Below are 26,672 nucleotides of genomic sequence, written 5' to 3'. Positions count from 1 at the left end.
AATGATAGAGACTAGCGCAAAAAATTAGTCCATTATCCAAAAACCGTGTACTCCACATAACAATGGAAACGCACTTTAGACCCTCTACATACATTAAATAAACAATATGTTTTTGGACTGATCTCACTAGATGTCATATTCGTTAAATATTAGACAATACTTTAGGGAAGTAAGAATATGTAAATTCATTAAACACGTTTTAACAGATGGGTACAACAATAACTTGAGAATCACATTGTTTGTGGTGCGACCGTAAGGCGCCAAGGGTGATTTTGAAGACGCTCAAACCATCTTGCATATATAATTATTGACGCAATAACAATTTTCAAACGTAAACAACTTATTTGACGACCCGCGTGGCGGAGCGGTCACCATACCGGTCTGACGCGCAAAGGGTTCCAGGTTCGATCCCCGGCCAGACAGATATCTGAATGATAAATTAAGATATCTGTTCTAGGTCTGGGTTTGTGAATGTATCTCTGTGTGTGTCCATGGCACCCACGACACAGGGAATCCTAGTGTGGGGCTGTGAGTGTAGAATGCGTATAAAGCGTATTTATAATTCAAAATGTAATTATGAAACCAAGATTTTAAGACTATTTTAATATTTGTCAAAATTTACACCTCTTGGATTTGCATTTACTTATGTCATTGCGCGATTGTCCATTCATTTTTTACTTTCATTCAAAAAAATGTTTGTAATTTGTATGTTATATATGTTACTTCATATAAATATAGTAAAAGTATCCCTTGCTATACTAACTTTCTGTGTATCTCTAGAATTGACACAATTTCCAAATATTTCAAAGCAAAACTAACACAAACAAAAAAAAATTTGGTATCGTGCAAAGGTTCCAACAACAAACATTAAATTCGCGGTTACTATGCTCCATATCGATACAATATATTGTATTCTCTGACATTTATATCGGTTTCTTAGAAGCATTAGGAATATTCAAAGCATCTCTAAATATTTGCTGAAACACACGAAGTATTGCGAAGGAATAATATTTTGATTTTTTTTTTTTTTTTTTTTTTTTTTTAACTCCTTTAAGGCATTCGTCCAAGGGGACCGTACAGCCGACATCGGATAGCGACCTCTCGTTTGCGGAGCGAGAGGCGCTAGCGGCGCTCCCTAGAGAGCTACCGCTGGATAGATGACACTGAAGGTGTCAACGTATCATGAATAAGATTAGAATCGTCGGGAAGACGATTCTCTATGGAGAGTTGTACGCCCCTGTGGGCGGCCAGAAGATTCTCCACATCGGTGGAGAGTTTGTTAGGAGCGTCGGTCAAGATATTTCTTGGCCGACGGCAATTGTAACGGGTAGGAAGAGGGGCAGCATAGTCCGCTGCACCCTTGATTAAGGGGTTGGGATGGTTTTCTGAGCGGTCAAAGAACGCTTCAGAGAATTGTCTGAGGACTTGTTGTATTGGAGCGAGCTCCAGGTCGCGGTGGAGGTCAGCGTTTCTGACATACCAGGGGGCATTAAGTGCCCGACGACAAAAGAGATTTTGTATGACCTGGAGTTTGTCTAGGATGGTGGGATTCGCGTGAGCGAAGACTGGAGAGGCGTATGTTAACACCGGTCGAATGCAAACCTTATACAGCGTTCGCTTATTCCTGGCTGACAACTTGCTGTGTCTGCCAATCATGGCGTTGAGGCGGCTCATGTAAGAGCGGGCGGTATGGGTGACCTTAGAGACGTGGGGTCTAAAGGTGAGGCCCGGGTCAAGGGTAACTCCTAGGTATTTTACTGTGGGCCTCCATGGAATGGGGGCCCCAAGTAATTTGACGGAGGGCAGGTTGTTTAAACGCCTGCGTTTGTGGTCGAAGCGCATTGCGGAGCTTTTCTCCGCATTGACTTCGATGCGCCATTTCCTAAACCAATCTCCTAACTCGTTGACCGAGCGTTGGAGTTTGGCGAGGACAGATGACTCCTTTTGCCCTTGGATGTAAAGGGCGGTGTCATCGGCGAAGAGTGAGAGCTGCACCCCATTTTTGGGGATAGGAATATCGTTGGAGTACGATATGAATAATGTAGGAGCGAGCACTGAGCCTTGAGGGACTCCGGCTGTTACGGGGCGTGGGGGAGAGAGGATACCTTCGTGCCTGTAGCGGAAGGTTCTGTCCTGAAGGTAGGAAGCCACGATGCGGACTAGGCGATCAGGAAGACCAGAATGGTATAGCTTGTATACCAGTCCTCCATGCCAGACTTTGTCAAAAGCCTTGGCGACGTCGAAGAAGACTGCTAGTGTCTTGTTACGTCTTGGATAAAACCCGCTTGTGATGTACTCGACAATGCGGTGGACTTGTTGGGGGCACGAGTGCTGGAGGCGAAAGCCAAATTGGTGAGGAATGATGAGTGGGGGAGCATCTATTGGGAAGAGGTGCCCTCTTATGTGAACGAGGATCACCCGTTCGAAAACCTTGCCCATTGCATTGAGGAGGCTAATGGGGCGGTGGTTGGAGGGAATATGTTTCGGTTTCCCAGGCTTGGGAATACCGATAACTGTTGCTGTCTTCCAGGCTGTTGGAAAGAAGCTGAGATCGAGGCAGGCATTGAAGATAATGACCAGAAGGGTCAGTGCCTGCTCGGGGAAGTGTTTGAGCGCCAGGTTGGAGATACCATCCGGACCTGGGGCTTTACGAGGTTTCAAACCGCGGATGACGGTCCGGACCTCGTCTGTAGTGATTTTAATGGGAGCAGAGGTGACAGGGAGAGAGATCTTTTTAAGGACCTCCTCCTCCACCTTGTGAATGTGGATAGGGTCGCACGGTTGAGTGCTGGGGGAGCACTGCGCAGCGATGCTATCTGCGAAGCATTCGGCCTTCTCAGCGTCTTCGAAGGCTATGCTGCCGTCGGGGCGCGTGAGAGGGGGAGTGCTTGAGAAGGCTTCGGTACGAAATCGTCTAGCGATTTTGTAGAATGCCTTATGAGAAGGTTGGATATCCTCCATGAGAGAGTTCCAGTTGGAGTCCCTCATTTCGGCTAGCCGGGATCTGACTTTCCTTTGGAGGGCGTTCGCGCGCCTCCTAAGGACAGGGGTGGGATACTTGGCGGCCCATCTGAGGGCTGCGTTTTTAGTTTGGATTAGCTTCCTGACCTCGCGAGGTAGTTTGCGGTTCGGGACCTCTACCACCTTCGCGTTGTCATGAAGCGAAGTCTGAACTAGCTGGGTGAGTGAGTTCACCGTACTGTCTATTTTCTCCGAGCTAACAAGGTAGTCTGGGGGAATAGTATACGGTGAATCGGGGGCCTCTATGGCCGAGATGAGAGATTTCTCGTACCCTTCCCAATTAGTGAAGGTTTTCGAGGAGGTATGGGGAGTTGGATCATAGGGACCTAACTGTAGAGAGACTGGACGATGGTCTGAGCCCAGATCGTCCAGTGTTTCGATCGCTCTTGTATTGAGCGCGACGCCTTTAAGGAGGGCGAAATCCAGCACGTCGGGTTCTTGGTCTTCCCGATCGGGGTAGTGGGTAGGCGCTGTTGGAGAGAAGATATCAAAGTCCAGTGCGCGGGAAATGGTTAAGAGTTTCTTACCGTTGGTGTTAGTCAGACGACTGTTCCAAACGGTATGTTTGCAATTGAAATCTCCAAATAGTACGACAGAGTCTCCGAGCGAGAGGAGGGCCTCCAAGTCGCTTTGGAGAGGGGCTTTATTGGCGGGGAGGTAAATTGAGGCTATGATCAGGGACGGGTGTCCTGTCATGCCTAATTTGCATATGGTGGCTTCCATATTGGTGAGCTTGGGTGTTTCCAGAGGGGTGCAATGGAAGGATCTCTTGTAGTAGATGGCAGTGCCTCCGCCACGACGGTCGTCGGCTCTGTCATTACGTACAAGCGCGTAAGAGGGGAGACTTACGCCTTTAAGGGAGGGCTTGAGGAAAGTTTCCTGAACAAGCAACAGGTCGATATCCCTGTTGCGGACGAACTCTTTGAGTTCGGGAATGCAAGGCTTAAGACCTCGTGCATTGAAGGAGATAAGCGAGACGCCTTTAGGTTTTTGTCGACCGGGATGAAGGGGTTGAGTATGAACGTTACTCATTGAATGGACTTGAACAACGCTAGGTGTTCAGAGTAGATTGCGATGCGCTCCGCCTGGCTGGCGTTACGCATCTTTTGCGAGACGAGTATGATCTCGTCGAGGTTCACGCCCTTAACGCAGTCCTTAAGGAACATGATATGTTCCCTTACCGATGCGTCTTGGGTGGGACGGGGAGTGGGAGTGGCCTTAGGGGCCGGGGTTGGTGGGGCGGTCGCGGGTGCGACTTTCCTCCAACTCATGGGAGCGGTTGGGGTTTTGGAGGCCCCTAGCCGCGGGAAATTGGTCGAATTGACCGGAGGTGGGCCTGCTTTCGAGGGCTGCTTTTTAGCAACCTTCTTTTGAGCGGGACGGGGGGCTTTAGGGCAGCCACGGTAGTTAGCCGGGTGCCCTGAAGTGGTGCATAGCACGCAGGCAGGAGGGGACTCGTCTTCACGAGTTCTCTTGCACTCACGTGTGGCGTGGGGTTCTAGGCACTTGACGCACCTTGGGGGGGCAGTGCAGTTCGCCGCTGCATGGCCGTAGAGCTGGCAGCGGTGGCACTGGGCAGGGTAGCCACGCTTGTTAGGTGGTTCCACCTCGATCTCAGAAAGGCCACAGATTGTGAGCTCCTTCTCCTTGAAAATGTCCTTGGAGGACGGGGTCTTGGCTAGAATGGCCAGGGCTAGAGGGTATTTGACCCCGTTGCGGTTGTACAACTTGTGTACACCTTCCACGGGGAACCCTTGGTTGACTAGATCCGTTAGGATTTCGTCGGTGGGAAGCTCGTAGGGGAGACCCCTAAGGACCGCTTTGATTTTGCGGTCCTCTTCTAAAGCGTACGTGTGGTACGGGAGTTGAAGGTGAGTTAGGAGCCTAATGAGGCTCCTGAAGTCCTCGGTGGTGGGGCATGAAACGCGAATAGAGTCGCGAAGGTTACGTGCCTTGGTGTAGTGGATCTGTTTTTCCACTAGGGTTTTAGAGAAGTCGGACCATTTCGACTTATCTCTGAAGAAAATGTGTGGGGGCGGTTTGCACTTAGCAAGTGCCGGTTCGCAGCGTGTGGCTGGCTTGGCGGGCTTAGCCGCGGGGGTTGAGCTCTGGGGCTCGGTGGAGGCTTCTGGCACGGGGGCCAGAGTGGAGGCTTTTGGCACGGGGGCCAGAGCGGGGGCCGCTGGGGCTGGGGTGGCTTCGATAGAGGCCTCGGAAGAAGTCTCACTTGTCGCCTTAGCGACGCGTTTGACCGGTCGTTTCTTGGTCTTCCTCGACTTGACAGGGGTGAAACCCTGGTCGTCGTCGGAGGAGGGGGCGGTGATGAGGGTGTGCTCCGACGATTCGTCGGAGGAGGCGGGGCGTTTTAGCGAGATGGCGTCAAAGTCCATCTCGTGTCTCGGGGTGGCATCAGGGGATGCGGGTGAGTCGGTAACGGACAGGGGATCCGTTACGGACTTTAAGGGCTCGCAAAGGGAGCGGAGTTTGACAGCGTCAATGGGGCGGTTGAGCTCCTTGCTCAAGAGGGAGGACAGAGCCTCGAAAAACCTATCTGTTACCATGTAGGCCATGGTAACCAGGGATGCCTCCCTGCCGAGGCAGGGAGCTAACGGGGAGGGGGAGGGAAATGCAATTACCCCTAAGGGAAAGTAACTGCTACCGTCACCCTTGGGATAGCCCAAGTGCAGTGGGATCGGGTCTGCCGGTTTCTCTCAGACCGAGAGGTCTGAGAAGCGCACCGGGTCAACGCTAGCTGGTTTCGTTGGCACCGTTAGGTATCCACCAACTCAAACGCGTCGGGACGTGAGTTTTGTTTATTCCCAATAAATTGGCAATAAACAAAGCACGGACCGCTATCGATAATATCGAGTAGGCGAGAACCGGCCGAAAGGCCAGAGAAAATTCTGGGTTAAGAAACACTAGAGCGCGAGCAGGCGGGGCTGCTCGGTCTGGCGTTCAAACGCAGAGTGAATATTTTGATATAAAACGTTAAGTATTTATACATTTTCGTAGGTTAAGTGTACATACGTTTGGTAAGGCTGTTTGAAGGGTATTTTCATCCAGATTTACTTATAAGTTCCCACGTAGGACTAAATCGTGTAAGTACACACGACACAGATATCCGGATACGAGTATATAGACCGCTCTTGACATGTATTGTTTTTGCCAACATTAAGAAGGTTATTTAGAAAAATTTATTTGTCTGAAACGACATGTTCCATGCCTGTAAATGGGTCCTTAATTAAATCTGTAAAAATTATCTTAAAGTTCAATCTGAACATTTCACTGAAATATGTTTTTAAAAAGTTATTTAACGAAATTGTCAACGACCAACGTACGAATTTTTAATTCGGAATTCCATAATTTTAACTTAAAATCTGTAACCAATGAAACTTTGTTTAATCCATGCCAAGTTAAAAGCCCAGTTGTTTTAAAGCTACGTCGAAAATTTGGAACTGTAGCGATTACCCCAACCACAAATACGTAGATATGAGTTTAAAATCAAAATCCTCTCATTTTCATTCTTTGGATGTAATTCTTTGGCGAGGTTGTGGGTTAATTTATTTAATTATTATTTCTGTTTAATTTTGTTTTAAACATATTGAGCCGTAAGTTAATAAATTAAATAAAAAGCCAAACAATGCCAAGTTTTGAATTCCGTCTAAATTCTGTCATCAATTCCCCGTTGCTCTCATCAGGGTACAAATTCATTCGGGTCAATAACAGAATTGCGTAAGAAAATAGACTTTTAAAAATATAGTTATTAACGAATTAACATCCTAACTAAAATGGGTATTGTGTGTGTACCCGCAAAAAACAATCACACCGCAAATCCACAATTATTATAAGTTTTTTTTTTATATAATATGGGAGTAGCAAACGAGCATGCAGTCCACCTGATGATAAGTGGCTACTGCCGCTCATGGACTGTAACATCTGTAATCAACCCCAGATAGGATTAGATATTCCTACCTGAGGTCGGCCACAGAGGCGCCGCTACCCCTGAGGCCTAAGCTGGATCGCCTCGAAAAAGTCTTTGTCCCTTAGCACACCCTTCAAACCGGAACACAGCAGCGCCTAACACTGCTATTATTCGGTAAAAATAGGTGTGGCGGTGGTGCCGCCAGAGTCGAACCACAAAGGGTTCAAAACGATTATATCTTCTTGGCAGGGAATTGAAAGTCGTCCAGCCAGGTAATTTTAAGGTGTAGCGAAATTCTTAATGAGAATATGCATTTCAATTTTATGATCATGCATTTCAAAAATCTTTACAAACTAGTTACAACCTACCGGAAGTCCGAATTCCAGCCCTGACCTCCAATTTTTTAAATAATTTGAAAAAATATTATACCGAAGGAAAACACCGTGAACCTTCTGCATAAAACTGTTCAAGTGCGAAGTTGCCAATCCACAAAAAAGTTATAACCAACATAAGAAACCCACGGCCAGCAGTGGGACAGTAATGGAATATTGATTATTAAACTTTCAACGCCATTCAAATACATATTATATGAGTATCACCGGCCAGCGATACCATGGTATCTACAGGCTGGCTTATTAAGCTGATAACACTTATGAATGACATGATATTACTTCATCGGAACATCGCTGATATCGCTACTGTTTTTAGAGTTCCATACCCAAAGGGTAAAAACGGAACCCTATTACTAAAATTCTGTTGTCTGTCCGTCTGTCACCGGGCTCTATCTCCTGAACCCAAACCTGATAAGACACTTATTGATGTGAAACATCTATAGCCGCACGTAAAACCGATTTCTGGCATGGCGACGCATGCCCTGGCGTCACCACGCTATACGATGGTATATATATACAGTCTATATGCAGTAGTGTGTACGGTGTGGCGACGCGTCGCCATGCGCAATGTCACGATTTGAAATAAATTCGTAAATTTTTGTATTTAATGAAAATAAATGTTTATTCAATAATAATAGTCATCGTTATCTGGAAAAAAATCGTAATATTTTATTTTATCATTATTACATATTTAGTTCCTATCTCAATATGTTCTTTTCTGCATATTACTTTTACAAAATAAAGTCGATGTTTCACATCTGCCAGGCGGGACGCCTGGCAGATGTGAAACATTTTTTTTTTTTTACAGAGTATGTATAATCTCACATTTTTTTTTTACAGAGTATGTATAATCGTGGCTGCTATAACAAATAAATTTAAAAATAAAAATAGTTGAAAATAAATGGGTGTCGCCATACAAGAAACTGGTATTTTTCGACGTTTTTCGCTTTATCTATTGAACCGTAATAGATAAACAGTTCTAATGTTCACAATGCATGTACTTCAATGGTTGCTGTGTATAATAAGAAATAAAAAAATGGTGGTACGAAACCATCCAGGTGCGGGTTTAACTTGCACTTGACCAATTGTTTATGTTGCATATACATATCTAACGGACGGATGATCTGATTATAGACCAAGAATATAGTTTTAAATCTTAATACTAAAAAGGAAGCTTCAACTATTCTGCTAAGGTAACCACGCGTCCCGCTCACCCATTTTGCGGTGAGATTCATTTATAGAGCTGATGCTGTTGCATTATTAAATTATTTCTATGTGAGAAGTTATACAGGCTTGTGTTCTTCATTGTTCACGACTATATTACGAGTAGATATGGTATAATATACAAAATTACATAAATCATCCTTACTAATATTATACTACTGTCTGTCTGTCTGTATATTAGTAAGGATTGAATCGTAAACTATGCATTTGATCAAGTGATGATCTTTAGCAAAGTTGTTGTCCATGAGCCCACGAAGGTTTCAGAGTTGGTACGATCAATTCTCGCCAGATGGCGCCACTGTCATTCCAATAAAGGTACGAATTTTCAGTTTTATGTATGTTAGTATGTCATATTTATTTTCGTTAAACGCGGGCGAAGCCGCGGGAAAGTATTGAGTAAAGGTCCTACGATGCGCTAATCAACCCGATGTTGAAGTCAATAAATACCTTCCCACCCCCTCCCCAAGTAACAGAACAAAAATATAAAAGTAAAAATAAAATTTTGTGATTAAAACCGTATAAATAAAAATCCCTGTGATCATCATCTACGTAAAACGTTCAAACTTCCCTTATTTTTCCCGGCGGAAGTCATTATTTATAATAGTGTGATGGGCGAGTACACTCCGATTGATATCTACTCCAGCCGAAATCTATTTACGAGGTAATAATACTGAAATATTTGAAATATACAGGGTGAATCTCCATAAAGTGCACATATTGAAACAGGTAAAATTAAACCGCATTTTGTCGACAAAAAAAATATAAAAAAAATAAAAATAATTTTTTTTTGGGTTTTACGACCTTTTGAATTTTTGTTTGGGAATTGTGCACCTGAAGTAAATAAATCGCTATAACTTTTAAACTAAGAGGGTTATCAGGTTCAAACAAAAATAACTATGATTGCCAATGATAGGCCGTACTGATCCATGAAAAAAAAACAAAAAGAAAATCATCTTCCCAGGAAAAAAATGTCAGATTAGTGCAAAAAAGCACTTTTTTAGGTAAAATTTTCAGTAATCATCAATTTCCTCAAAATAATCTAGGCATTTTATTTTTTTATTATTGTTTAATGCAATTCTACGTCGTATTAGCTTTCAAACACTAAAAAAACCACGCCTCTAACTCAAGTATAATGTTTGCTAGGAACGTTTCAAAAAAGATACTCATGACGCGACGCACATGCGCCCTAATAAAACTGGTATAGTCCGACCCATAATTAGATGTCCAAAATATAAACAAAGAAAACTATCAAAAATATGTTTCAACGGTAAATTCATGGTAGTTTCTTATTGTTGACGATATTAAAGTGATAAAACTGTAATAAAATAAATCTTTAATAATTAAAAAAAAAACACTAGTTTGTATTAAAAATGTTATTTATTACCAACACCCTTAAAAACTGCCTTTGTTTAAGCGCTCGTAGGAAACTTTATACTTAAGTTAGAGGCATGCTTTTTTTAGTGTTTGAAAGCTAATACGACGTAGAATTACATTAAATAATAAAAATAAAATAAAAAGCCTAGATTATTTTGAGGAAATTCACGATTACTGAAATTTAACCTAAAAAAATTGCTTTTTTCACACTAATCTGACTATTTTTTTCTGGGAAGATAAGCTTTTTTGTTTTGTTATTTTCATGGATCAGTACGGCCTATAAATGGTATTCATTGTAATATTTGTTTGAACATGATAACTCTTTTAGTTCAAAAGTTATAGCGATTTATTTACTTTAGGTGCACAATTCCAAAAAAAAAAAACTTCAAAAGGTCGTAAAACCCAAAAAAAAAAAATTATTATTTTTTTTATTTTTTTTTGTCGACAAAATGCGGTTTAATTTTACCTGTTTCAATATGTGCACTTTATGGAGATTCACCCTGTATATTTATTTATTTTTCGTATAGGCCAACGACGGCACTTACAAATTGTCAGGTACAATTTTTTTCTTAAACTACTACCGGATCGGAACGCGACCTCTACTGAGAAGATCCGGTAAGAAACTCAGCGGGTTTGTCTTTTTTTTTAATAATAATTATTCTCTTCTTTTAAATAATTAAATCTTAAAGAATAAACTAAAATATTAAACGAAAACTTACAAATATACTCAATTTTCATATAATAATCTGTCTACTTTTTCAACAAAACCAATCTAACATTGGGAATTGTAAAATGTAATGTTAATCAATATCATTTACGAGCTAATTTAACTCGAAAACTACTCTTGAAAACTATTCAACTCCCGAGATTGCTACGAACTTGCTCTAATCTGAAGCTATTGACACGAATTTAATTCAGGTTGGAGATAATCTCTCTGGGACCGTATAATTTTTGTTTTGTGGAAATTACTGACATTCCCGAAGTTATAATGATGTTGGTATTGGGTTCTCTAATCTCTTATATCTAGAACAGGTATAATTAATTGCTTTAAAAAGTTTAGGAGGACTGTAAATGACACTAGAAAGGTGTCGATAAATCTTAATATTCTGCCAATTAATAAAATGAACAGGAAAGTTGTTATTGAGAACACTCTATAATCATATCAAATAGAACTATTGATTTCAGGAACAAAAGGGCTCTACCAAGAGACAGTATAGTTATGGTAGCCTTTATAGGTCTGGTACCACCACACCCTTTTCAGGTGTGGTTTCTGGTTCGGTCCGCTTCAAGTTCTACATGAAGTTAGTCACAGAAGTTCATGTCCGTCATCCTCATCAACAACCCATTACTGTCCCACTGCTGGGCATGGGTGTCCTCTCATAATGAGAAGGATTATGCCATAGTCCACCGCGCTGGCCAAGTGCGTATTGGTAGACTTCACATACCTTTCAGTTTTTTTTTATAAATCTCTCAGGTATGCAGGTTTCCTCACGATGTTACCCTTCACCGTTTAGCAAGTGATCATTAATTTCTAATACATATAAGATGTAAGACTTTCTATGCATGTGTCCATAAGTGTGCCTATATGAACGATTGTATATGTGTATGTTTTGATGTTATAAAGCAACGATAGTTCTATTTAAGTAACATTGCTTTTCGCATTCAGTTAGTTACCTTTATGAAGTCAACACTCGCGAAGCCAACAATAGGTTGAAGTCATGTTAAGTTATAATGGATGTGTTGCCGCTTCTTTGTTATGTCAGCATTGTTGAACACAATGCTTGTGGATAAATAATGTATTCTATTACACTCTACTATTAACACTTGAAATAAATGTACGAGTTTTATTTAAATTTATTCGTATAATTAATTATTTTTATTTTGCCTGTCTTCTCGAAAAAACTTTTACGCTTATTTAACATGTATGAGTACGATTTTTACCACATTATGTTAATAAATGTGTATTTTTTAAAAGTGTTTATCTCTTTAAACGAAAGAGAATTTAGTTTCAATAGATAAGTTTAAGTTTTATTTAGAGTTTTATCGCAAACATTGAAATACCAAGAATTTTATTAAATTGAAGTGATCTTATGGGTGAATATTAAACATCTTATTGCCACTAATCCATACATTCTTCTTCTAGTTACTATAAGAATAGCTTAGTTGAACTTCAGCTCTCCTCGAGAGATGTGGGGAGAAACCCACACTCCAGAGTAGGTTGCTATGAAATAACTGAACCTAGACTATAATATTTACCGTTTGTTTCGCGTTTATTAATGTATAACAGAGTTCTCTAGAGAAATCCGATGGCAAGCTCGTAAACAACTTCACAAGATTGAAATATTTCCTAATAAAGTAAAATAGGTGTGGCGGTAGGTACTGTCGCCGGCGAACAGCGAGAATTTCCATCGTCTTGAAAAGCGATTGAAATTCTCAGTTGCAATTGGAAAATTCTAAATCTGTACTTTCAATTGTTTCTAATTCGGTTATTAGATAAACGTATACGCTTCGTAGGGAATGTTTTTAGATACACATACAATCATACATATTTCTTTTTACTTCGCGAAGCTTTTGGAATTTTCCGATTCCGTGAGAATATCGGGATAAAAAGTATAAACAAATAGAATACAACACTGTTATATTTAACACTGTTATTACAATAAAAACTCTTATATAGAAAGCTATCCTGTAAATAAATATAAAAATGGAAGTTAAATTTCCATATTTAGTAGGTACATAGAAATTTAGCAGCAATTCTGAAAAAAAAACTTAAATTTTTGTGTATCGTAATGCCAATGCATTTCGAACGTAATGTGCCTTATAAGTTACACAATAGTAAATTCCTCAACATTGTAATAGGTTTATGTCTGGCGCTAACCGTCTAAAAGCCAAGTAACAGTAAGGTTGTTAGGTCGTAAACCCGAAAATATCCGCCGTAAAAATGAATAATCTCGCCCATAAAGATAGACTTTAACTATTCGAGTAGTCCATTCTGTGACTGATTCATTTCATTAACATTTTCCCTTATTTTTGGGACTTTAATCTCATAATAGAAGCGTGCCAAAGGCCATTAAGGTAAGTCTATAACTTACTGTAACTATGTTAAGCAGGTGGCAAGGAACTTTTTAATGTCTTTTAGGAAATTTTCTTAATTTAATAAGATAGGGATGTTATCAGCTGACGCCACAAATGCCGATGAAAACAAATGTTACGATGTCAGTGCAATGCATCGACATCTATCATACGAGTAAGCCCACAAATAGGTAGAAAGCCCAATGCGATCTTTAAATCTTTCTCGGCACTTCTTCTAAAGGAGAGTTCATCGAGCTACGCCAGTACGTATAGATCGACTGACTGTATTTCAATTCACTACCTGTATTAAAGTTTTATAACAGCGGTTTTCAGTAGCTTGTAAAGTTTGAACTTCGTTCACGCCATTAAGAATACTGGAAGCATCAAAGGCTACCTTTTGATAAGCTACAAGTTGCTAGCATCCATCTATTTGATACATAAACTCACAAAGCTACGAGATACAAACAAAAGATAAATTATGGACGCACTGCTACATAAATATTTACTAACATATGGTAAGGCGCATGAAACCCTGCATTGCATTGTAATTGTGGCTTGAGAGCCGTATACTATATCTAGTTAGTTCCTATAAACTTCCGTTCCTCACCGCACTCGTACATGTCAACTACAAGGGTTTTTAAAATGAAATTTTCATGCAGGTGTCCTAAGTATTTGTGCACAAAAAGTAACAACAGTTGTCATCAACCCGTTACTGTCCCACTGCTGGGTACAGCTCTCCTTAGGTATTCAATGTTACCCCACACAGACGTGAAAAAATTTTAAGCATTTAAATATTATCATTTTAACCTAGATTTTATTTTTCAGTCCACCTGATGATAAGAGGTCACTCCATCCTACGGACATGTATAATCATTAATCAACCCCAAACAAGCTTAAACGCTAGGCAACAAAACTGCTCTATATACCGCTGTACAGCACCTTACACGTCAATTATTCAGTAACAGAACAGGTATAGTTGAATCAAACAGTTCTTCCAACTTCAAAACATTTGCAAACAACACGCCCATATCGATCAATGTATGCCAAGCAGTAATACCAATCAAATACCAAGTACCATGTACACAAGGAAGACTAATTTGTAGGTAGCGATGGTGTAGGCTTACTGGACCGCAATAATTTGCCGCTATTGACTTACGTGGTTGCAATAGTTTGTTAGTGGAAAATACCTGTTCCTTATTAGGCATATCAACTGGCAGGGAGAATCTCAATAGATTGAGATGTTTACAACTCTCAACTTTGTCGATAAACGGCGATAATGGTAATTTCACAGTTGTAATTTCATATAAAAATACCATTACCACAGAATATTTGAAATGAGTTTAGGATTTTGACGATGTAATTCTTAATTTCTTAATTCAAGTTAGATTTTAAAGAAATTAATGCTTAGTTTCTTTTTTCTATTTACATTATACAATTATCGTATTGTGGCATTATTAACGGCCATTATTAATAACCAGTCTATCAAATTCTTACCTACCGAAGATCGAAGGAAAAGAAAGATTGAATATTATTTATGAATAGCGTGCGCAAGTGATTAAAATCGTGACAGTTCAATGAATGAATTGTGAAGTTTCACGGGAGAGTCCGGCGATACCAAACAGACATCTTTGAATTATCGTAGTTCTGTATTGATTTTTGATTTATTACTTGTAAAGCTAAAGGAAAATGTGATGAACAGATCTACTTTTATATATTTCTAAGAATAATAAAAAAAGATTTCCAGAATTTTGCGAGTCTACCAAGCTGCACGTGGCTAGTATAGTGGACTAAAGCTTAAACACCTCTTAGTCTAAGAAGAGACCCGTGCCCAGAAATCGATATTAGGTATGATAATGATTATGAAGAGTATCATCCTATACTTTGTGACCGTTTTTAAAACATCTAAACACCTGTGCACCTATCACTGTTGGAAACCAATTAATTATGAGCAGTAATATTTTTAAATTTAATCTTTTTAATTTTATGTAAGCAACTGCGCAGGCATTATTGAATGAAGAGGACCCCATGGGGTCAGGGTTACCAGGTAGAGTAGAATTCAAGCGAATATTTTTATTTTAGGTTTCATTTATAATACCTAGAAAAGTCAAGCAAATTATCTATAGTTTTAAAAGAGTACCTACTCAGAGTTTCTCGGAGTAATTAAAAATTCCTGCTTAATATAAATAACTGTAATGAAAACCTATTTGTTTGTTTTTTTTATTTGCTATATTTTGCTACTTTGTTTGATTATTACATGCTACAGTGGTGTAGGAAAACATCGTGAGAACTCACACGCCTCAGTGATATTTAAAGAAAAGATGGTATGTAAAATCTACACAGTTCGCGTTTGGCCAGCGCGGTGGACTATGACCCTAACCAATCTGAGAGGAAACGCGTACCCATCCGAGAGACAGTCATTAGTTGTTAACGAACGAGTTCAAACAGACATGTTATATTTTGATTTAACTTTAGACAAGCTTAATTAACCACAAAACCTGATGAGAATTTTTAATCAGTACCCCGTCTTTCTCACTGAAAATTATGTCATGTTTGTGCAAGTTATCACTTGGCAACCCTACAGGCCAATGTTTATCATGAATTATTTATCAACTGCAATTTAAATAAATTACAGATCCAACTGGATTAATACAAGAACACGTGTGGCTTGAACAAATATACGTGGTACAATGTAAATTTAATGCAAAGTATTTTGACATTGTAATCGATACCATTGTGGTCTCAATGTATCAATTGTCTGATTATTTTAGTATTGTTGATTACTTCGGCAAATTTAATGGACGTGTGGATTAAAAATAAAATGTATTTGATTCGATTTGTAGGACAAGAGCTCTATGAGTTCTTCATCCTTACTTAAAGTACGATAAGTAGTTAACACCTATGATTTTGTAAGTAACATTATGAAATGTATGCGTGGGTAGGTAGGCATCACATACACCAATTTATTTTGAGATGAGTGTTTTAACAAGTATTCGCTTCATAATCACTATTAATATTGTTGTCTCATACAATGAGAAATGTGTTTTTTTTTTCATATTACGGTAAAACAGGTCGTGTTTTCAAATCATTAGACACACCACAATTCTAAGCTTACTTATTTCTAAATTTTAATGCTGTTAAGTGAAATAAGAACATTGAGATAAAAATACGTCACCTATCTGTAGAAATAGATAAGAAATAAATTATATATATTTTATTTGATAGCAAATTGAACTATTTTCTATTTGACAAACGGAATCGATTGAAAAGACACTATCTAAATGGCCTATCCTAGAAACGAGTCAATTGGTATCATTAGAATGGTTGAGATTGGTCCCAGGTGTAAAGAAAGTGGACTAATAAATTACTTTAAGTGGATCACTTGTATCTACTTTCATTAAAAGTCCTATATTTATACATTTTATATAAAATAAAACTTATTAACAAAGTAAAGCAAGCCGATTACAAATAAACTTTATCAATACTGATCGCAACAGTAACGTATATTAATATAATAATAATACATAATTAATAATAAATACATTATATAAATATAGTAAACAAAAGCGCCCACAAAAACTAAATATATTAAAATATCATATCGTTCTTAACTCCGCCATTATAATGTCGTTTGTTTTTTATAAGATCTTTTCGTTTATCTTTGCTTTTATATTTACTTCGAAGTATTCCATTTTATGATCATTTTTAATGTATTTAGAACTTGTGTCTAGAATAAAGTTAATTACAAAAATATATTATAATTTTTATAACGTTATTAGTGCAAAACTATTTTAATTATAATACGAGTAAGTATCACAACATAATTAAAGAATACCGATACCGATATATACGGATACCGATATATACGGTAGCAGTAAACTCATATTTTTTGGTATTCTATGACAAAATAAGCTTGCAATATGGGTTCAGATTGTTCAAATCTAGATTATCAGATGGTAGAGATTTTGATCTTTTGAACCGAACAATCGTAGCGTATGGTGTCCTCATCCCAAGCACGAACCTATGATTTTTCAAAGCTATGTATGTTACGAATTAAATTACACTTGCCATGAAGGAAAATCATGAGGAGACCTACATATGTGGTCTTAAAAAAATCACATAGGTTTTTAAAGTACCTGCGCCAATTTGTACTGGGCCAAAGTGGACTATGGACTCTAATTCCTCTCAATCTGAGAGGAAACCCGTGCCCAGCATTTGGAGAATAGGTGACGACGAACAAAATAAATTCATTAACATCTATGTAGACTGGCTTATGTACTCGACTTATGTACTCGTATTGTCGTATCCAGATTTTGCCTAAGCCTATGATCACAAATGGCTAATAGAACCGATTAATTATCAATTACGCTGAAAGTATGTACACACGCTTTATCCCGAATTACTTTCATGTGATATAGAGTTATTGTTTGTAATTAATTAACGCAATAACGTGTACTATGTCTGACAAAATATACAATGTACCCGGAGGCAAACCGCCGGTAGGAGAACTGTTCTTAATTTAATATATTGCGAAGACATTATTCTCTAGTGAGGACAACTTAAATAGGAGTTGTTCGCCAAATTAGTGTGACGTGAATTATAGATATGTACTGATATATTTGTATAATAACACTCTTCGGACAACGTTAATTACATAGTCATCAACGCGTCATATACCGATGCCTGACGCCCTCTTAGTATGTAAGGGGTTAAAGTAACCAAGGGGTTAAAGTAACTAATATAATAAAAACATAGTCCAATACGCTGACCAACTGTGAAATGGTAGACTTCACATTCCCTTGAAAACTTCTAAAGAAATCTCAGGCGTGTAGTTTTCCTCACGATGTTTACCTTCACGTTTATAGTAAGTGATAAATATTTTCTATAATTAATACCGACATAAGTTTGAATAATCAGATTGGTGAACATGTTTGGAATTCGAACCCCTGACCCCTCCGTTTCAGAGGCCAGTTTTAACCACTATCACCGATACCCCTGATTTTTATTAGTTAATCATATAGCTCTGTATTATTAGGCACTAAAACGAATCAACAGGTATTTATTGTAAAGTAAGATTTTTTTTATAATATAGGAGTAGCAGACGAGCATGCAGTCCACCTGATTGTAAGTGGCTACTGCTGCCCATGGACATCTGTATCTGCATCAACCCCAGGTAGGATAAGATATTCCTACCTGAGGTCGGCCACAGATACGTTGCTACACCGGGGGACTATGCTGGAATGCCTCGGAAAAGTATGTCTCCCTTACCACACCCTTCAAACCAGAACACAGCAGCGCTTTACACTGCTGTTATGAGGCAGAAATAGGTGTGGCGATGGTGCCGCCGGAGTCGAACCACAATGGGTTCTAGCACCTTCAAATATATTACTTGTATCATGCCATGTATACGTAAATAAATAAACTTTATTTCGAGTATCTGTGAAAAGAGCGATTAATATTTGTTGGCACCGCTTCGACAGTCATTATGACAAATGTAGACTAACTTTATTTGTTTAAATTAAAAAACGGCAAGGCGTCCCAAATACATCACTCAAACGCGAAACCCACGTTGCGGTTGTGGCAACCTTTCCGGGAATAAGTGGCAATAATGCATTATTTATAACTAAAAAGCTTTTCTAGGGGCACCACTTGCAATCATAATGTTGGTGAAAAGTACCCAAGAATTAAAAAAAAACGGCTATATTTACCAATCTTAATTATAATATTAATCTTGAATAATATGAAAAATTATTAATTTTATTGAAGAATAACACACCTAAGTTCTAGTTCTTAAGATCTAAATTTTATTAAGATAAAGTAAAAACTAAAAACTTTTTTCTGAGTATATTCAAAAGTCGTTCATGAAGATGACACAACAAGAACAGAAAGGAAATAACAGAACAGAAAATGGTTACAAAACATAGCAACTGCCTATAAATAAGATCTTGTTAAAATAAAAATTTAGAAAAACTTTATCAAAACCGAATTTAACCCAAACATTCTACGTTCTAAGAGGCAGTAGTTAAAATGTTTTATCAGAGTGTTGATACTAACACCGTATTTGTTTATAGAGCGTAACGTAAATACAAACCGCCAAATTCAGTTTACATTACACGATAGTGCGGAAAAGATAAAAGAGCGTGCGTCTACTTACGAGGGTTTTCAGCACGTTATCACGAATACAAACTGAATGTATTGTAGGAGTATTTCTCATTTTCTGTGTGAGGGCGCGAGTTGCCCGAGCCGACCGACGTTCTGTACTGAGCGGCGACCGCCTGTTGCTTCGAAACGCTGTACTTAAAGTCTTATTTCGATACGAATTAACGTTATTGCTTTGGGATATGGTCTAGTAAAAGCTGTAGCTTAGCGTCAAGTATGTAAACAATATGAAAAAACTACCTAAAGGTATACCTTTGAGACTTTGAAACTGTTATTAGTACTTAGCTTGGTAGAAATGGTCGAAAGTTTATGTTATGTATATTAAAATATTTGCAACTTAAAATAAGACATTATTGCGAGTCTTATCAGATTTCACATGCACTTTGTATATGCAAGAATTTGCGTACCTTTAATTTCCTTATTTTTAAGTTATAGAAATATTTGTAATGTCAATAAATATTTCAATATTATAAAAACACTCCTCTAAATATGTAGTATTTCTTCAATTTTCAAGAAAAATATATTATAATCATTTTTACTGTTAAAGTTGTATATCTTGTAGATAACAATTCTTTAGTTAGCCAATCGTTTCGAAATTTAAATAAAAAAAGTTGAGATAATACAAATGCTTGTAATATACACGTAACTGGTATAGCAATTATAACCGAGACAATCACTTCAATATAACGTTTGTATAAAGCAAAACAAATCTAATTTTCATCAAAATTTGACCGCATTATTGAGGTTTCAAAACGAAATAAAGTTTTACCGACCCCAGGGATCAGACGATAGGCGCATTAGTTTTTGATAGTTTGTGGTATTTTGCATATTCCTTTGACACGCACCAAGCGTACACGATTTTAATATGATAACATACTACATCTTATAGGTATGTGGATTGTAGTGATTGTGGTATGAATTTATATAGCCCAATCGAAATCGAATACTATCTCTGTTTTGATTTGATTTTTTTTTTATAATAAAAAAGTAGCAGACAAGCACGCAGACAAGATGGTATGTGGCTACTGCCACCCATGGACGTCTGTAACCAACCCCAGATAGGATTAGATATTAATATCTGAAGACAGCCACAGATGCGCCGCTACTCCTGAGGGCAAAGATGGAACGCCTCGGAAAAGTAGGTATGAATTAATTCTTATTCTATATAATGATGATGCATTACCTATATGGGAGTATGTTGCTAGATTACCTGTCCTAGGTACCTGCACGTACCTACTCTTATCTGCTCTATTAAGTAATATACTGTTGACCGCGATGACCGTGATACCGTAATGTAATCATTGTAAGGGTGGGTAGGATTGATGCCCAGCAGTGGGACAAAAAGTTAATAACGTTTATGAATGTGATAGATGTACGAGGTCTGTCTGTCAGTCATAAAGTGTAATAAAGTAAATTTATAATACCTAACAGAGGTAATAAAACTTTAGAACATTAATCAAGAAGTGCAGTAAAAAGGAGGATATTTTAGGAGTCATCGTCGTACATGTATCACCATGTTCATATAAATAGAACTATGGTCGGATTATTGAAGGGTATAAAATAATATTTTCGATAAGAAAATTATTAATATCGTAAATAGTTCGTAGATTATTACGAGTACGTATTTTACACAATAGGCTCTACCTTGTGATACCCTTAAACACATAGCAACGAACAGATTTACAAAACGTATACATTGCAATCGGCTAAAAATACAAAAAAGTACTTACCACCAAAACGTAGCAAAATAAAAAAAACTGTTCACATGCAGTCTCACTCTATAAAGTCGTACAGTTCAAGTGGAATAAGTTCATAATTTCCATGTTGCCAGCACCGTATCTTATTAATATATCGTTCGGTACCCGCCCACCAGTGTACCACGCCACACCGTGTTTACTTGCAGACTGCTCGTATGGATAAATAATCGTTGAATAAGGTATTACACAGTCGCGCGGCACTACATTTCCTATATTTTGTTGTAGATTCTGAATATGATGCAAACCTTAATTCTATATAATATAGGAGTAGAAGACGAGCATGCAGTCCACCTGATGGTAAGTGGCTACTGCCGCCCATGGACATCTGTAATCAACCCCAGATAGGATTAGATATTCCTACCTGAGGTTGGCCATAGATGCGCCTCTACCCCTGAGGACTAAGCTGGAACGCCTCGGAAAAGTATGTCTTCCTTACCACACCCTTCAAAACGGAACACAGCAGCGCCTAACACTGCTGTTATTAGGCAGAAATAGGTGTGACGGTGGTGCCGCCGGAGTCGAACCGCAAAGAGTTCTACCACCTTTAAATTATTTTTATACACAATTTGAAAGCCTATGGTTCGACCGGATGGTATACTACTCGTACTAACTTACTACCGCGACGCTTATTTCTAACGTTAAGCAGTTTTTGTGATTCGGTGAAAGGCAGTGATGCAGACTGACTTACATATAAGACAACCCTCCAATCCTCAGGACTGAAAACGCAAGTAATCGGCTTAAGATAAAAATGCCCTCTCCTATATCTAACCGAGCCCTTAATTTCATCCTATGGACTGCATCAATGTTAGCTAATAAAAAAAATTATAGCTCACTGAGAGAGTCAAATCAAATCAAATCAAATCAAATCTTTTATTTTGCTTAATATTGCTATATCCTCAAAATTGTCCTCTATTCCACCTTGTCTACCTTGTCCACCTTGTCTATATTCCACCTCTTAGAGGTATGCAAAATTTCAATTAATACTTAATTGTCTTCTTAATATTATGAGGGTCACGTCTTATTCAAGTCAGCGCCAGATAACATCTTTTGTACATATAGGTGTAGGACTCAAGTAAGAAATTAAATTCTGGAGATGAATAGCAACGTTGCGAAGTTATTTTCTTGACATTACCGACTTCCTTTTTGATAAGGACTCAATGGCTGGAACTCACCATTACATCTAGTTCTGACTTCTGTTGTATAACAGCAGTGTAAGCAACTCTGCTTTAGTTGGAGACCCTTACACGAGATGTTCCAACGTAATTATTGATTACTTGATGTATGATTTAATGGTATTTTCAGTGTTGATTACAGCGATGTCTATAGGCGGAAATGATCTTTTTACTACTAGGTGGGCTACGCGTTCTGATACAATTTTATTTTCAAAACTCGGAAGATGATTTTTGTCCTTAATTTAAGTATTTTCTGTGTTAGAATGGAATAGATTTTATTTTTCAATTCATCCATAAACTGTGATTCATCCGTACAATGACGTCATAAGCCACCTACATACATGTGGCAACGCGTGTATTCTTCCCCGATTATATAACACGAGTAGCTTACCTACGTAGTATTTTTATCTATGCACCTATTTTCATTTCTACATAAATGTTCTACTAAAAATCACTACAATTTAATTTAAATGGAAAATTATCTCTTTCGTTTAGGTAATTAAAGAATAATTTTATTTTTTTATTAAACTGAAAGAACAAACGAGCATTCTATCCACCGAATGGTAAGTTACATAAGTCGAAATAACCGTGTTAGATAAATTCACGTCACATATTCTGTAGTATTACTTTGATTAAACGAAGATAGGTATTTACTTACTTATTTACTGATACCCATCTGATACTGATGATACTGGATCTATTTGATCCCATTTGACAGGCTTGAGTGAGGTAAGGACCTATTGGTATTCCCCTTTCACTTTAATATACTTTTGTTCAAAGTGAAACGTGTAGAAAGCATACTCATATATATATATATATTGAATGTAACTTATGGTATACTTCAATATATTGTACATTAAAAATACCTTGTCGTGATAAGTCATTTTATTATCCTTACCAATACTTAATAACAAATAATCAACGTAAAAGGCTCCATCTCCAACCCATTAGTCTCCGATACGAGTACTACTTCACCACTTCACACGTCCTGTGGAGACATGTGAAGTGGAGAATTTCAAACGGGGACTTTCAGAAAAATAGATTTCCTCACGGTGTTTTCGTTTACGGCTAAAGCAATTAAAAGTTTGTTTCCAATACCCCCTTAAATAGGATGACATGAAAAGTGGTAATTCGTAGCTTCAGACTACTAGGCCTTTTTCTTGTCACTCGTAATTATGTTCGCGTGTGGTTCTCACATTCGTGAATTAGCTACAATATTTACGTTCCCCGTGCGTGTGCTTTAAATGACAGGAAAAATGCTGTGTTCTGGGTTTTAGAGTGTGCGGTAAGGGAGATGTACTTATCCGAGGGGTTCCCGTTTAGTCCTAGCGACGTATCTGTGGTAAGAATATGTGATCGTCTATGGGGTTGATTACAGACCGTGGGTGGTAGTAGCTACTTACCCTCAGGTGGACTGCACGCTCGTCTGCTACACCTATATTATAAAAATATATATCTATGACATGACATGCATCCTGTAAGTAACACGCATACGGACCAGAAACGCATGCAGGCTTATACCTGCACACAAACAAACAATTTACTTAAAGTAAGAGTTGACTTAGTAAAAGTAAACTATATATCTAGATTATAGCTATGTACATAAAAAAGTAATTATATTAACCAAAGGGCGTATTGTCATCATGTATGAATTTTTTCAGTACGTAGATTTCAATCTTGAAATGTATTTTTAGCACTTTATTGTAGCTGCTACGAAAATATAGAGTCCGAGAGATGTCCGAGAGTAGATCAGTTTATATTAGATTTCACTCACACGTCGCTCACAACGGTGAGACGTTTTTATCGTATATGTAAATCAAAAATCAATTTAGACACCAGAACATCTGCACTAAGATGAGTTCTATGATACAATGAGATTTTAGTCTTATTGGCGTATTAAATATAAGAAAAATAATGACTGATTTCAGTTTTGATTTTGAAGGAGGTAGAAATTCCTTTGTGGTTCGACTCTGGCGGCTGTAGCCATTTTTCATCAGATGGACTGCATGCTCGTCTGCTACTCCTATATAATAAAAGGAATATTAATTAATTATCTAATTAAATTGTTCCTAAACAATTATCAGAAATGTATACTGTAATTAATTATTTCCTGAAAATTCTAAAAATAAAATAAAGTAAGCACCAGATAATTAAATAAATTTCTTATTCGAAATAATATCCTGAGGGAATTTACAGATTTACCTTAATTGATTTGTTTTAATTAAGTTTTTAAACTTTTCACTGTCCTGAATTTGTACATTTGGACACGGTTCGCTAAAGTCTGACTGAATTAAACTTTATTTCTTTAACAAAGTTTAATAACTTCGGGAGTCCCGTCAGCATCTTAAGATATGATGAACAAACTCAAATAAAGTTCATGTTTTTCTCGTTTATTTTGTAACTCATATTATACCGGCATATTTCATACCTAATCGTGTTAATATTTTGTTTCAGAGCTCTTCGTGTTATGACACTACTAATGCATCTGCTTCTGAGCGAAGGTGAAAAGTTACGTGACGCGAGTAATTTTAAACTTCAGTAGCACTACCATGAGTTTACAAAAGTATTATTCGCTAGCGACTGCGTAAAATAAATGTATGAAAAATTGTACAGCGCCTCTGGTGGTTACTCGTAGAACTAAAATCCGTAGTGGCGTAACTCGATACGTAAAAAACCTATCGTAATCAAATCGCTAGCGAATGTCATTATGATCTATTGCCATACAAATTCCGTACCATGAGTCATTAATTTGACAGACGTTGTCAAGAAATACCGTAACGATAGTAGTTATGTTATTCACTAGCAAAATGACAATAGTTTTCTATTTACCATTTCTATAGTGGCGTTTCTATGCCAACTCATGGTAGTGCTACAGAGCGGGGTGTGGAGTTAAATTACTAATTTAACTTTACACTCTTGACCATCTTAGTCCTCAGGAGTGACAAATTATCTGTGAATATCGGCTTCGAGTAAAACTCGTGTTGTATATTTTATGATGTTGGTTAAAGATGTCCTTAGGCAGCAATTAATACGTACCATCAGGCGGCGAAATCTACGACATTATATACCTACTCCGTCCTTCACTGTTTCAAAATAGTCAAAATCAAAATAGTAATAAGGGAAACCAAACTCAAAAAAAGAGATTCCAAAAGAAAAAAATAATTATGGCTTACTATTAAGTTGAAGAAACATAATTATCGTAAGAAAACCTACACGACTGACAATTCTTTAAAAAAGTTATCAAAGGTGTAATGTACCGTTTTACAATAAAACTCCTTTCAGTCTAAGACTGAGAGGACACCCAAGTCCAACAGTAAGACAGTAATGAGTTGACGACGATTTAGTTGTACTATTTACAATGCATTGTACCTAACATGTGTAGTGTACCCACTGCAACAGACATCGATAAAACCGAAAACATTCAACATTCATTTCCCATTTTAGCGACTGTTATCACACAGTAATATTCAAGGCATTAGGCGAATGAAATATAATATAACCAGCTGATTATGCAGGGCCTCACACACGGTGATATATGTTGTATGTTTGATTTGCGAGTTTAATTAAAATGCCGCATTACTATTTATAAGCGTTCTTGTTTAGCGACGGTAGCATTAGCGTATTATCGATAGCAATTAGTTTCAATAAGGAATATTTGGCTCAAGAGGCGCATTATATGCAAATGGAGACGTGAGTGAGCTCTTTGTTGATCGTGGTCGACGCGCCTTTTAAATATGCAAAAGCTAATATGCATATGCGGAGTTGAATGCACGATGGCGCAACGTTGAAAGTGTTGCCCTGGGAAAAAATATGCTGTCTCTATTTTCAATATGCGACATATTGAGCTTTTTTACGCAAGGACTCCTTGTGATTCAATCGTGTAGTACTATCTATTTTTGTTCGTTTTCCTTTTTGTTGATTACGTTTACAGATAACGGACTTAGTGTTGGGATAGCATCTGTGATTTCGGTTCTGTTAAGACTCAACTTTATCAAGAGTTGGTTGCTGATAATTAAATAAACTGGTTATGATATTTTTCTAAGAAATGGAACTTCACTCCATGGTAAGTTATGGTATGTACAATGACCAATCACTACCAAATGGATTGTATACGTTATTACCTCTCTTACATAAAAAATCCAGACCTAAATTAAAACCATATTCAGACCATTAGAAAGTAAGCGACAGTCGAACCCCGATATAAACCATAGTCTAAAAATGGATGGATTTTTGGACTTATAGTAAAAGTCCTCCAGAATTAAAATAATGTAAATGCAGTCTGCACGAGTTTCAAAACTGTTACATATCAAGGATTACAAAGTAGATCTGAAACTGAACCTCCTACGCAGTTGACATAACAGAAACTATTCTCAACTTTGGCAACTGTATTAAGCACTTCGACCGTGAAATTAAAATAAATTTTGCGAGGCTTTGAACGACACTTGTCTGTGCCCGAAAAATGAACTTAGTAGTTGCTATTTGCCTTTTTGTGTCTAATTTACATGGTTAGTTTATTTCTGCCTTTTTCTACCCCATAACAGCAGTGTTAAACGCTGCAGTGTTCAGGTTTTAAGGGTGCGGT

General features: G+C 37.9%; 1 protein-coding gene across 2 annotated transcripts in view; it reads right to left on the bottom strand.

Annotated features, from left to right (window-relative positions):
* NGR-A20 (neuropeptide receptor A20) overlaps window positions 1–21,051 on the bottom strand; it is a 41,380-nt gene extending 20,329 nt beyond the window's left edge. The window contains exon 1 of one of the 2 annotated variants that reach the window (XM_073086816.1): window positions 20,892–21,051. The gene's annotated coding sequence lies outside the window, so the exon portion shown is untranslated. Of the gene's footprint in view, window positions 1–19,156; window positions 19,287–20,891 lie in introns of those variants that run through there. The other variant, XM_073086814.1, reaches the window with a different exon arrangement.
* Between the last annotated feature and the right edge of the window lie 5,621 nt (window positions 21,052–26,672).

Source organism: Epargyreus clarus, unplaced genomic scaffold, assembly GCF_041222505.1.
Source record: "Epargyreus clarus isolate Ecla_fem2 unplaced genomic scaffold, WU_Ecla_fem_2.2 ptg000024l, whole genome shotgun sequence".
NCBI lineage: Eukaryota > Metazoa > Arthropoda > Insecta > Lepidoptera > Hesperiidae > Epargyreus > Epargyreus clarus.
The sequence above is the reverse complement of the archived record's forward strand: the minus strand, read 5'-3'. Positions and strand labels throughout refer to the sequence as shown.